Source organism: Bos indicus, chromosome 14 (genome assembly GCF_029378745.1).
Source record: "Bos indicus isolate NIAB-ARS_2022 breed Sahiwal x Tharparkar chromosome 14, NIAB-ARS_B.indTharparkar_mat_pri_1.0, whole genome shotgun sequence".
Taxonomy (NCBI): domain Eukaryota; kingdom Metazoa; phylum Chordata; class Mammalia; order Artiodactyla; family Bovidae; genus Bos; species Bos indicus.
This window is the reverse complement of record NC_091773.1, coordinates 118,769-131,317: the sequence shown is the minus strand read 5'-3', so window position 1 is coordinate 131,317 and position 12,549 is coordinate 118,769.

Here is a 12,549-nt window from a genome sequence, read left to right as displayed (position 1 = left end):
AGTAGTGGAAGTGTCCTACCCAGAATAACTAGGCAAGAAAAGGAAATAAAAGCATCCCCATTGGAACAAATGAAGTTACACTGCCATTATTCGATTATGACAGGATTTATATGAAACCATAAAAACTCCACCAAGTAACAAGTATTAAAACTAATAAACTCAGCAATGTAGCAGGAAAATGAGCCATCAGAGAGAGAACAGAACAGTACCATATACAAATGCATCAAACAACAACAACAACAACAACAACCATGAAATAAAATTTACCGATGAGCAGAAACACCTGTACAGTCACAGGCTCCAAGACATAGAGTCTGGATTCAAATCCCACCTTACACTGACCTGCAGAGTGACCCAGGGCAAATCACACAATGATCTGAGGCTCAACATATTCAACTGTAAAATGGACACAAACCCAGTATCTCCTCCCAGGGCTGTGAAACTCCAAGGAAATGCTTATTTAGGCCCGGGCATTGGAGTGTCTCCTGGAGCCTCTCCCTGTATGAAACTCTTCTAGAACTGGGCTCTCCTGATCCTGTGGGTGAGGGTCAAGTGTAGAGCCTGGGAGCCAAATGGGACTAGACAATGACAAGGACAAAAAAAATACTAGTTCTGTGTCAGGGAGGGAAGCCACCTCCTTTCCAGATCTCAGAGTGGGGCCTGCACCGAAGGCCCGGGGGATGCACAATCAGATGTGAACCCCGACCCCACCCCACCCCCAGCAGGGATGGAGCCTTCCTGGCAAGAACCTTCTCTCTGGTCCGGGCTCCAGTGTGATGTGGGGCTGCTCCCTGAGTTCTCCAGGTCTCCACCAGGCAAAGAGCTCTTGGGACTTGGAGGTCTATTAAACCACAGGTGCCTGAGAGTCAGAATGACACAAGGACTAACAACATTGAAAATTAGCTATATTTAAAAAAATGACAGAAGTACAGACAGGGCAGGGGATGAGAAGCAGAAGGATTGACTACCTCTCAAGCCTTTAGCAGAAATATCTCCACAGCAGCTCAGCAGAGCCCACAGGAGGAAAATATAATGGAAAAGCAGGCTATGGGTATATCTCTACACTGCTGGACCCAGGGACCCATGTCCCAATCCACCAACATCCTTTTGCATATCCAGACAGCAAGAGGGAGAAACACAGACCTTGCCTTAGGAAGTCTCAGCCAGACTTAATATTGAGGTTGCTGAGCATGGTTACGTGGTCACTAGGGTCACTCAGTCCCTCCTCTGTGCTCACATCCTCTGTCCTCACAGAAACATACATGGTTCACTACAGAGAACCCTCTGAGGGTACTTGTGTATACTAGAAACAGGCAATGGTGAAGTGTGAAGAGAAGACACAGAAATGGAAACATGCTTCTGGGGTGCTGTACAAATTTCCAAAGATCTGAAGTTCTTGATACTTGGCATTGTTAAAAGAAGCTTCTTAATGTGTAAACGCAGAAAGGATATTTCCAGGAGAAAGGACAAAGGAATCGTCCCATTGGGACAATTTGGTATCCATGTGGGAAAGTAAGTTGGATCCCTTCCTCAAAAGACAGCACCAAATCAATTAGACACATACTAAAAACAAACAATTGAAGGAAAAGCTTTACAAAATTTCGAACCATTTTTGATGAGGGAATATCTTTTCTTTAAATTGAGGTATTGTTGATTTACAATAATTTGTTTAAGGTTTACAGCAAAGTGATTCAGTGATTCAGCCTCTCAGGTACTTCCTTGGAAAAAATTCATTCCCTTTGGGAGGCCCCTAGGCCATGCCCCTCTACTCAGAACAGCTAAGAATCCTGAATAGGCAAAGCAGCATATGGTGGTGCTCAGTGAGGGTTTTTAGACTGAATAAACTATTCTAACATGATACAAGGAACAAGCCCAGAGTTTAAGAGAGGATCTCCAAACCTACCTCCCAAAAGGAGGTCGTGCTCCCTTGAATGTCAGTGCGTGAAACAGCGCTTGGGAAGGGAAAAGGTATGTCATGAATATTTGGTCTGCAGAGGAGACAAAGTGGTGTGTAGAGATGATGTGCAGGCATGTCCCAGGACACTGAGCACACGGACAGAGTGACCGGACTCTCAGCCCTGCTCTGGGGGCATTGCACTCTCTCCATCCCTGCCAGAGCGTGAGCAGCTCACACGTGTCTTGGAGAGTATGGTCACATGACCTGGACCTGGCCAATCAGTGTGCTCCATCCCTGGCCACCATGATTGGCACTGACCAATCGGGACCCAGGACCAGGCCTCAAGGGGGATTCAAAGGAAGAGGAGGGCTGGCTCTGCCGGAAGGGGTGGGGCCCTGTGAGGTCAGGCTGCAGCAGTGGGAGGGGGCGTGAGTTCACCTGGGGCAGTTGGTGACCTTCTTGCGCCCGTTAGGGCAGAGCCGCTGGCCTGATAAGGAGGGTGCTGCTGAGCCCAGGGGTTGAGAGCGCCAGTTCCTGCTGTGGTCCTGGAGCTCCACCTGAGACCGGAGGGAAGCCGTCTGCCCGTGAGTCCTCTCCTGCTTGACTGTCAGCTTGTTTGGACTACGCTGGGTTTTCTGTCCAGCTGGCTACGTGAAGACCCTGGAAATGCACCTGTGTGGGTTTTGGCTGGCTTCAGGGAAGAAATGCTAGATGACACTGGGAGACTCCAGTTTAATCTGGATTCAGGTCATATCTCTTGAAAGTGGAGTGAAAGTCCCTCAGTCGTGTCCACTTCTTGGCAACCCTGTGGGCTATACAGTCCATGGAATTCTCCAGGCCAGAATACTGGAGTGGGTAGCCTTTCCCTTCTCCAGGGGATCTTCCCAGTCCAGGGATTGAACCCAGGTTTCCCGCATTGTGGGCAGATTCTTTACCAGCTGAGCCACAAGAGAAGCCCAAGAATACTGCAGTGGGTAGTCTGTCCCTTCTGTAGCGGATCAGCATTCCCGACCCAGGAACCAAACCGGGGTCTCCTGCATGGCAGGAGAATCCTTTACCAGCTGAGCTGTCAGGGAAGCCCAGTATCTCTTAAGGCCAGCTATTCATTGTAGTATCACCCTAATTAGTCTTCATGGGATTAAGGTAGCAACCTGCTAAGGTAGCAATCGATGTCCTTTTTCTACAGGACAAAACTGGGGCTCAAAGAAGGGGGTAACACAGCTAGAGCAAGGAAGTGTGTACCTAAACAAAACCCCCAGATCCTGCTGTTAGAACTCAGGGAAGCCATATGGTGTGGCTTGTCCATGTGATGGGGGCTAAGACACCCAGCCCACAACGGATACTGTGGGGACCTAACTTGGTAACTGCCTTCTTGCAGCTCTGAGACTCAAAAAAGCGATTTTCACTGGAGAGAGGAAGGATACATCCCTCCATCCAACCCACCACATCCTCCAGGTACTCCCACACCCTGCCCCCTTTCTCTTTCTTTGTGAGGGAATAAGCGTCACGCTCATGTGACCACATTGGCTGTCCACTGTTCACGAGCTACCACCTGGAGCTGCTACTGGAGAGGCCAAGTGCCTTTGCCCCCGAGTACCCCTCTTTCCTTTGCACTGTGGGGGCCTTTCTCAACACCTGCACACCAGAGGCCGTTTCTGAGACATGCAGGGACCCTCCTTCAGTTTGCAACAGATTGCATCCATCACTGTCCTTTCAATGCTTCCTTTGACACTCAGCTCCTGAGCTCCTTTGTCTGCATTGTGACCCACCTGGCTGCCACGGAGGGACAGAGCTGACCATGAATCCAAAGCTCAGATCTGACAGGCAGGAATCTGTGTGTAAAGGGCCTGATTAATCATGCTGTAGAGGCTGTAGTGGGCTCCAGGGATCCGTAAGTAGGACTTGGGCCAAAGTGACTCCACAGCTGTTTTAATGCCTGGGGAGGGTCTGGCTATAGTGGGGGTGGGGTGAGTCTCCTGAGGTTCTGAAGGCCCACTGTGTGCAGATTCATGGTGCATAGAGAAGAGAAGGCAGAGTCCTTTCCTGGAGGTGGTCAAAGCTCATGGATGAGCCAGACAGGCAGGCAGGGCACGAAAGCACCTGAGCTGCCATTATGAGTGAATGGTGTGGGGGCAGAGGAAGAGAACCAGGTTTGCTCGCTTATTGGAGCCCAGGGCAGGTTGTCCCCAGACTAAACACTTACTATGGTGATGACCGTCACTGCTGTCTGCAAAGGGTTTACGTTGGTGTGTGTCTTCATCGAGTGGTCAGGCCGTCTCTAAGCTACACTGGCCATGGGCATTGCCTCTCCTTGGAACTTGACATGTTTCGTCTCTTCCCTATGGAACATTCATTTCTAAGAGGGTTTTTGGGCCACAAGGATGTTGGGTTTTTCTCTAGCTTTGTCTCATGAGGAACGCTTTTCCACTTGTTGATGTGGTTTGTTTTCCTAGCTCTCTTTCTTGCCTTATTTTGTCAATTTGTTTCTGCCAGAGGAAGAGCTCAGAATTTGCCTCTGGCTGATATGTGACACTTACAACAGCAACACCTACCTGGATATAATGACCACATTTGCCGAAAGGGCTTTGTTTTGCAGAAGACATCTTGAAAGTACCTACACTGTCCTTTCAGATTCCCAAAGGCTATTTGAAATGAAATAAAAACACGAATTCTCAAGTTTAGTCTTACAATATGTGGGGAGTCAGAAAAATCCCCTGGAGAAGGGAAACACCACCCACTCCAGTATTCTGGCCTAGAGAATTCCATGGAGTGTATACTCCGTGGGGTCACAAAGAATCGGACAAAATCTGATGACTAATCAACAACACCGAAGCTTCACCATTTGTCAGAGATAACAACAGTATTTACACGACTGTGTGCATGTTCAGTGGCTCATACGTGTCAAACTCTTGCAGCCCTGTAGCCCCTAAGATCCTCTCTCTGTGGAATTTTTCAGGCAAGAATACTGAAATGGGTTGCCATTTCCTCCTCCAGGGGATCTTCCCAACCCAGGAATTGAACCCAGGTCTCCTGCATCTCCTACATTGGCTGTCGGGTTCTTTTCTGCTGAACCACCTGGGAAACAAGTCATTACATAACTGGGTTATCCTAAAGTACTTAACTTGGAGTCTGGCACTCGGGAAATTCTCACTGGTGATGTGAATATTCAGTCATATATCATTATTGCTCATATGATAATGAAATGGCCATGCTCATAAAGGAGAAAGAAGAGCCTTTCCAAGTCCAATTAAATCCTTTGCCACACATATCTTTTTAAAAACTTCTGACTTTGAAATGAACATCAAATATAAAGACATTGGTTATGGCCTCCAGAAAAGATTGAGCTGTACCAATAAGTGACGAGGATTCTTCTCCCAGTTCCAAAATGCATGCGTTGTTTCCCGGGCACCAGCGAGCACTTCTCCGGTGGGCTCAGAGAGGCTGAGTCACTCACCAGAGACAACACAGCAGCAGACCAGGACTCCGACCCAGGTCGCTGAAACCACAGCTCCCTCCTGTGCCCATCTGACCTGCCCCTTGAGGGCAGCAGGAAGATCTGGGCTCCCCTGGCCTGAGCCCCCGGGCCTGCCTCCCCTTGTCTGCGCTGGGATGTGTCCATTCCCAACCATGCACTGTGTCCCCCAGCCCTGGGCCGTCATATCAGGCTCCAGGCTCCCTGCAGGTGAGCCCCACGCCCACCAGCACACCTCCGAGCCCTGCCCATCTGGTCTCTGTGCCCGAGTGTCCTGATCCTAACTGTTTTCTTGAGGCAGCCCCAGGACTGAGCCCTGCTTCTTCGAAGCTCCCTTCACCAAGCCCAGTGAGGCTCTGCCCTGTGGCTTCATGACAAGTATGGTGGGCTGAGTAGTGGCTCCGAAAGCCATCCATCCTTCTGCAGCCTCCAGAGGTGGCCTTATTCCGATGAAAGGTCTTGGCAGATGGAAGTAAGTTCCTGACCTCTGCACCAGATCACCCGGGATGCATGTGGACCCTAAATCCAACGACAGATGTCCTTGGAAGAAAAGAGGGGGTGATCTGAGGCACAGAGCCACCCAGGGGAGAAGGTTTGTGCAGATGGACGCACAGGTCGGGGTGATGTGGCCAGAAGCCCAGGGTGGCCTGGCGTCCCCCAAGGACTGGACCAGGCCAGAGGGACCCTCCGCTGGAGCCTCTGGAGGGAGCTCAGCCCTGCCCACACCTTGATCACAGGTTTCTGACTCCAGAACTGGCGGGGGGGGGGGGGATGAATTTGTGTTAAAGCTGTCCAGTCTGTGGCCAGTGGCTGCAGCCACCCCTGGACACTGAGAGTGAACTTGCTGGCTCCAAGGTGAGAACAGTGGCAGGACCCACCCCCTACCCCCCAACCCCAACACACAATCTTGTCATGAGGTTAAATGAGTTCATACACACAGATGGCTGAATCAGGGACTGACATTTGGATCTCAGCCCGCTTCACTTCCTCCTCCTCGTCACCATCACCGTCATTGTGAGGGGCCCTCATCCACTCATTCAGTGGACATACAAGGCCCTGATGCGGGCAGTGAGGCCAGCGAGCTGGGAGGCTCCACACAGGGCTCACCCTGCCTGCTGGGGCCGCATGGAGAAGGCTTGTGCAGTGACACGGAGACCCCGGGAGAGGCTGGATCCTCCGGTCGTGGGAGGCATGGGCGCCTCAGCATCAGAGGTGGAGGGTTGATCCGGGTTCATCCTGGGGGGGTGCAGCCCTTCACTCAAAGTGGGGGAAGAACCCCATGTGGCACCCAGTGTCCGGTAGCCTCCCCTTGCCATGGCAGGCTGTGGGCAGAGCCATGGATGACAAGGAGTCTGCATCTCACTAGGGGCCGAGGCTGGCGCTGAGGGAATCCTCAGTGAGGATTTTTTTTTTAAAAAACCATCATAAGTGACTTCAGCTCCATTGCTTTTTGCCAAAAACCTACAATGATCCCAAGAGCTTTGTACACTCCAAGGGTGGTGACTTGGACATGGAGCCCAGCACAGACCCAAGTCAGTCCTGCCCTGAGTCCCACGGGCCGGCCACACCATGCCCCTTCCTTGGCCTGGCTTTCTTCTGCCAGGACCCCCAGAATGGTGGAAAGGCAAGTGTGGCCTCAAGCTGAGGGGCCCAGCCTGGGCTCCAAACCCCTGGGGGTCCCCTTGGGACGTCTGGTGGACCTAGTTCCCCCTGCCGTGGGGCAGCTCTCTCTCGGGGACTGTCGTGTTTCTTTGCTTTCTGTTGTGATGGGGCACTCCAGTTATCTCGGGGTGATGGGAAGTCTGTTGGTGTTACATGCTCCTGCCTTAGATGGGGAAACGTTATTGCTGCATTGACACTGCTCACTCGATACTGGGAATCTGTTAAACACAAATGGCAAGGGGAACAGAGCAAAACAGAAAAAGAAAAATAGAGAGTTGCTGGGTTGCTTCAGGTCTCACCTGTGATTAAGAGTGTGTACAGCCTGCATGTGAACCTGGGTTCCCACACCTGCCAGCTACCAGGTGCCAGGCCCTGATTTTAGACCCCCAGCTTCACTAAGGAGTCATTGACAGATACAGTTTGTGTGTATTTCAAGTCTACATTGCGATGACTTGATGCCCATAGATATCATGGAATGATTGCCTTACATACGCATCACCTCACACGGTTAACTCTGTGTGTGTGTGTGTCTTTTATGTTGTTCTTATAATCCGTGAACACAATATAGATAGCTCTCCATTTTTTAAGATCTTCTTTAATTTATCTTAGAAGTTTATAGTTTGCCGTATGTCTTGCACATGTTTGATTAGATATCTTGATATTTTCAGTGCCATTATAAATTCCTAATAGATACAGAATTTACTTTTCTATATTCACTTGGTAAATCCATATATTTCAAATCATTCTAATTGTATTTATTTATGTACACACAATTATGTCTGCAAATCAGTTCTTTTTTCCCCTTTGAAACTGTGATAACCCTTTACTTTTTCTTGCCTTATTGTATGGACTAGGATCTCCAGTCCTGAGTACATTGGTGAACAGAAGTAGTAAGAATAAGTATCCTTGTCTCTTTCACATTATCAGAGGAAAAGCTTTCAGTATTTCACCATCACACATGATATTAGCTTTTTTGTAGATAGTTTAATCAAAATATGTAAATTCTTCTCTGTTAGTTTACTAAGAGTTTTTTCTTAGTTGTGAACTAAAATTATTACATTACATTTTCTTGTTTATTTTCTGCAGATTTTGAAACAGGTAATTTTTCTTTTATGTGATTATTTTTCTTTTATGTGATTTAACTTTAAAAAATTTTTGTGATTCTAAAACGACCCCAACCTGATCTCAATGTATTCTCTTTCAGTTGGACTTTATTTCTTAGTGTTTTATTTAGGGTTATTTCATCTATACTCAGAGTCTGTAATTTTACTTTCTTGTACTTCTTCCTGGTTGGATTTAGTATCAAGGTTATGCTAGTCTTATAAAACAAGGTTGGAGAGTGTTCCTTGTTTACTGCAAGAATTCCTGTGAGATTACTGTTTTCTTCCCTAGAATTTTGGAAGAATTGATTGGCAAAACCAGTTGGTTTTATTGTGGGGAGGCTTTTAATTTCAGATGTAATTTTTTTCATGCAAATAAAATTTTCTGATTTTGTATGTCTTCTTGGGTCTATTTCAGTAAAGCATTTCCCTCCTGCTAGAAAGTTATTGAAGCGAGCAGACTCTCCAGTTAGTAAGTGAACTGTGGTTCATAGTATCTTTCTTATCTGCAAGATGTGTTGTCTCCCCTTTTAAAAACCCCTGATGCTGGTGATTTGAGCTTTGTCTCTTTGTCTTAATAAGTCTCTCTAGGGGTTTATCAGTTCTTTCAAAGAGCAAACTTTTGGCTTTGTTTTTAAAAAACTTCATATTTGCTTTCTGTTTGCTTGTTTTCTGCTCCTTTTTTTTTTTTTTCCCCCATCTACCTTGTGTTTCGTTTGCTATGTTTTTTTCCTGGTTTCTTGGGAGAGAGGCTTAATTGATTTTTAGCCTTCCTTTTTTTCCAGTGTATGTGTTTAAGACTTTAAGTTACCCTCTAAACACAGTCGCTGTGTCCCACAGGTTTGAATAAGCCAGATTTTCATTATCTTTTATGGAAAAGTATTTTCTAATTTTCATTGTGTTTTTTAAAATTATTATTCATGAAATTCTTCAAGCAGTGTGTCATTTAACTTCGCAATGTTTGGGGAGCTTTTTCCAGTGACCCTTTTTTGATTTCTAGCTTAATTCCATGAAGAGCCCCATTGTAGGCTTTTGGGGTTACTGTTATAAATCCCGTAGACTAGCTGATAAACAACAGAAAGTTGTTTCTTGTAGTCTTGAGGCTGGGGAGTCCCAAGATCACCAGCAGGTGCCACATCTGGTGAGGCCTGTTTCCTGGTTCCTAGACTGCCTCCTGCTTCTCCCTGTCCTCACAGCACAGGAGCCCATTCCCTCCTGGCCTGACCCTTCGCAGGGTGCCTGCCTCCTCGGATCATCACCACGTGCTGGGTGAAGTTTGAGGGCCCATAAACTGTCAGCCCATTGCAATCCCTAAGTATCCTCTGCATTATTTCAGTCCTTTGAAATAATTCAAGCTTTCCTAATGGCTCAATACATATTCTTTCTGTTATATGTTCCTTGGGCTCTTGAATATGTATCAGTGGGAATGCAGTGTTCCATGTGTATCAGTCAGATCAGGCTTGTCACTCATGTAATTCAGATTCCGGTAGCCACGTTGAATAAAAGCAGAAGTAGGTGAAATTACCTGTAATATATTTTATTTTAACACACCCCAAATATTATCATTTCAGTGTGTAATCAACATGATAAAACCTAATGAAATAGTTCATGTTCTTTTTTTCATGCTAAGTTTTTAAAATCCAGTGTGAGTTTCATGCTTGCAGCGCATCTGATTGTAGAGCCAGCCGCATTTCAGGTACTTCATGGCTGCAGGTGACTACATACCAGGGCCCAGTTCCACGAGAGATGTGTCTTTAACGTCTCCCACTGGGATTATGAACTTGGCTGTTACTCCTTTTCTATTTCTGTTGGTTTTTATGTATTGATATTTTGAAGTTATGTCATTAGGTACATTCAAGTTTAGAATCCTCATCTTCTTGCTAGATTGAACTTGTATCAGTATGAGATGCTCCTTTTTATTGCTAGAAATGCTTCTTTTTTAGAGACTATCTGACAGTGATATTGCCACATCGGTTTTCTGTCCTTGTTGGCCTGGGTATCTTTTAGGTTCACCTGTCTAAAAGATATTCCATCTTAACATGTAGCTCTGTGAATAGTGTACAGTTTTCACTGGAATCAGTTTGACACTTTATCTTTTAATGAGAGTGTTTGCTCTGTTTATAATGTTGATATTCAGTGTGTAGACACCATGTTGCTGTGTGTTTTCTGTTTGTCCCACCTAGTCTGTGTTCTTTGCTCTTGCCTTCTTTTAGAAGTTTGAAGTGTTTCTCTAGTTCTGTGCTCCTCTGTCAGGTTGTTGGGTGCACATTCAGAGACACAGCGTGTGTTTTACATTCAAGTCTAACTTAGTACTTTTACTGCCTCCCTGACACGACTGTTTCCTCCTTGTCACTGTTACACTTTAAACTGTTAGATGTATATTTGGCGTTAACATCATTGTTTTGTAAAGTTAGTATTTACCCTCACAGTTACCTCATTGTTGGTCTCTACTTGTTTTTTATATTTCCATCAGAGACTACTTTTCTTTTTCCCAAAGCACTGCCTGAATATTCTTTTAGTGCATGTGTGTGGGTGATGAGTTGTCTCATTTCCACTTGCCCTAAAAGTCTTTATTTTGCTTTCATTTTCGAAGAGTGTTTTTCTTGGGTATAGAATTCCAGGTTGGTGGTTATTTGTTTTTCAGCATTTTACAGATGCCAGTCCATTATTTTCTGACTTCCTTGTTCTTGAAAAGTCAGCTCTCAGTGTTGCTGTGCCATTAAAAGCCACACCATTTTTCCTCTGAGTGCTTGAACATGTTCTTCTAGCCTTAGGCACCCACAGAGCTGCTGAAACCAATGGGTGGTTATCATTTTTGAGTCAGTGGTCTGATTCTTGAACCAACTCTTACCACTGTCCCTGTCAGCCAGTTCAGTCGCTCAGTATCTGCCCCGTTGCAACCCCATGGACTGCAGCACACGAGGCTTCCCTGTCCATCACCAACTCCGGAGTTTGCTCAGACTCATGACCATCAAGTTGGTGATGCCATCCAACCATCTCATCCTCTGTTGTCCCCTTCTCCTCCTGCCCTCAGTCTTCCCCAGCATCAGGTTCTTTTCCAATGAGTCAGTTCTTTGCATCAGGTGGCCAAAATATTGGAGCTTCGGCATCAGTCTTTGCAGTGAATATTCAGGTCTGATTTGCTTTAGGATTGGCTTGTTGGATCTCCTGGCAGTCCAAGGGGCTCTCAAGAGTCTTCTCCAACTCCCCAGTTCAGAAGCATCGATTCTTTGGCATTCAGCCTTCTTCATGGGGCAACTCTTACATCCATACATGACTACTGGAAAAATCATAGCTTTGACTCAGTGAACCTTTGTCGGCAAAGTAATGTCTCTGCTTTTTAATATGCTGTCTAGGTTTGTCATAGGTTTCCTTCCAAGAAGCAAGCATCTTTTAATTTCACCATCTGCAGTAATTTTGGAGCCCAAGAAAATAAAGTCTGTCACTGTTTCCATTGTTTCTCCATTTATTTGCCATGAAGTGATGGGGCCGGATGCCATGATCTTCATTTTTTGAATGTTGAGTTTTATGCCAGCTTTTTCACTCTCCCCTTTCACTTTCATCAAGAGGCTCTCTAGTTTCAACCCCTGGAGGCATTTCTTATTCCCCTTTCTGTCTTTTCTCCACCATGAGGGTCCCCATTTATACTTTTTAACAACATAGTTTAACAACAGACTCCTTCAATATATTCTATCCTTTTTTTCTCTCTCTTATATATATTTTTTACTCGACCAGTCCTTCAGTTCACTGATCCTCTCTTCAGCTACGTCCAATTTGGTGTTAAGCCCAGAGACTGAGTTCTTAAATTCAGTCACTGTTATTGTAAAGTTCGAGAGTCGGTTTTGATTCTCAGAAATTTTTCCTTTTGTCAAGTATATTTTTGAACAGGTGACATTTGCATCTGATACCTCTAGCACACTTCTGATATGCTGATATACATCTGATACCTCTGGATCTGGTTCAGCTCTTTTTCTCTTGGTCCTGTTTGTTGTTACACCCTTTTTTGCTTCTTTGGTTGCATGTTGGACATTATGTTTGGAAAACCCTAGAGGTTCTGAGTGATGCTGCCTTCTCCAGAGTTTCCTCTGACACACACGTCTAGTGGGGACAGAGCTGTCTGTTCACTTAGGGCCTGAGGGACTTGAGGCTGGGGAGGGGGCGGTGTTCTTGTAAGCTCAGTCTCAGCAGCCTTCACCTACCTTCCACCACCACCCCAGGGAGGAGCTTTCCAGCATCTCGGTCTGGAAGCCTGGGCTGCCCCATAGGTTCCCCCCCCCCTCTCGGCAGGTCCTGAAGTCGGGGGCTGCCCCCATCTGCAAGAGAGTGTAACCAAAGGGCCCGCCTGTGGGCACTTTTTCAGTGTTGCAACCCCAAGGCAAAGACCAAGACCAGGAAGAACTTGGCCTCGGCCCAAGTCC